The sequence below is a fragment of the Triticum aestivum genome, chromosome 5B, assembly GCF_018294505.1.
Source record: "Triticum aestivum cultivar Chinese Spring chromosome 5B, IWGSC CS RefSeq v2.1, whole genome shotgun sequence".
NCBI classification, from domain to species: Eukaryota; Viridiplantae; Streptophyta; class Magnoliopsida; order Poales; family Poaceae; genus Triticum; species Triticum aestivum.
This window is the reverse complement of record NC_057807.1, coordinates 634,841,856-634,843,759: the sequence shown is the minus strand read 5'-3', so window position 1 is coordinate 634,843,759 and position 1,904 is coordinate 634,841,856.

The window sequence follows — 1,904 nt, the reverse complement described above, 5'->3', positions numbered from 1 at the left end:
CCCCTGAACTGCTGACGTGTGGAAGCCTTTTGGTCCCGGTTGGTGGCACCAACCGGGACAAAAGGCCCCCCTGCCTGGGCAAGCCGCTCCGGTCACATGGAGCCCCATCTGTCCCGGTTTTCGATCGGACCAGGACTAAAGATATAGGGTTTTAGTTACGACCCTTTAGTCCCGGTGCGGAAACCGGGACAAATGGCCCTCATGAACCGGTCCGAATGGCCTGTTTTCTACTAGTGTCCTAGACACGATTTTACCTACATCTACATAGGGTAAAGGTGACTTTAGCACCAACCTCTGACCCGCTGTTGTAACACCCCCCGTGTCGATGATGAAGAGACTTTAGCTGCAACCATGTCTAGTTAGTAGAGACAGTCATTAGATTCAACGTAAAACAACTCGACATATATTTTCCATTAATAATTTCAAAATAATTGTTCTGTATTTAGGCATTTGAGATGTCTTAAACTGTCTTTATCTGTATTAGCGATTTACAAATTATCACGGCTTTCAAGTGTGTTTTTTGTAAAATGCTCGTACTATAGCACATTGTACATTTATGAATTTTCATTTTTTTTTTGAGAATCAAAATGTATTGGTGCAGCCTGTACTATAGCATATTATAGATTTATGAATTTTCAATTTTTTTGGAGAACTCATCAAAAAGTATTTTTTTATAAGGCTGTTCTTGCTCCCTATCTTTATCTTTTCTCTTGTTCTCTTTTTGAACCTGGGGGTGCTGCTCTCCTTCAAGTACTACGTAGATTCCCTCTCAGGGGGTAAAAAATTTCGGGCACAATGCTATGTGGCAAAAGAAACGGGAAAGAATTTCATCTTTGGAGTAACTCTAGGGGAGAGAGGGCATGGTAAAAGTGAGGCGAGGTCTGAGAAAGTAGTTCCAAAGTGAACATCACCCTGAAGAAATAAGCAGCACTTTCAGGCATTGTGTCACCATCTTTTTTGTTTTCGGGTCCAGAACTCCAGATTACAATACAGAGCCGTGATCAATGAAGTCCATCCGTTTCGAATCAGTTGGATTGCTTCATGCTGGTGTCACCCTACATGTGAAAGTCAGTTCAGTGATTTCATACAAGATTGAGAAAGTTAGGGTACTGGCCTACTGATTTTAAACTTCAAAGAGCCTGAGTGAAGCAAAGGGCCAAACTAGTTGGTTATTTCTGAAACAGGTCGACACATTTGTTGTCCTGAGATCCACTGTGAAGCAGGGTAACAACAAAAATAAAGTGGAAACATGTAGTTGCCTGCCACGGTTAGCATGACACTTTAATAATTGAATTGCACATCAGTAAAATGCTAACCACGGGGTCACCAGATAGCCACTCAGCTTCTATGTGGCACCCCTAAACACAACTCCCAGCCATGCATGTCTAGAGCCTCAAAGTGTAAGCACCACCTCATTTTTCATACTGGAAACAGTGTATAGTAGTATATATGAACATGCCGATGAGGAGTTGGTGTTGGAGCCCAATGTAGTATTGGAATTAGCCCTCAGACTCGTCATATTTTTCTTTGGTGGTTGCTAGGGTGGTGCTAGAGACAGGTCATGGGCATTACCGTCAAGCTCAGGGGATTTTTTGGTCTCGATTGTATTTTTATTTCTTGGCTGGTGGTCTGCAAAGATTAAAGCTGTTATTTCAGTTTTGTTATGCCAATGTACGTGTCTTGTAACAGTGAGGTGTTTGTTTCCGGCAAAAAACTCCGTTACCAGGTTACAATGGAAACCAAAACCGTTACACACATTTGGTACGTGTACGCTGTAATCACCCCCCCCCCCCTAAACTGCGTTACCGCACGATCCCCTCCCCCTCGATCAATGCCGTCGTTGTCCCGATCCTCTTCGAGTCCAGCTCCGGCGCCTCCCCGATCCCCTTCGAAATCTCCCTTCC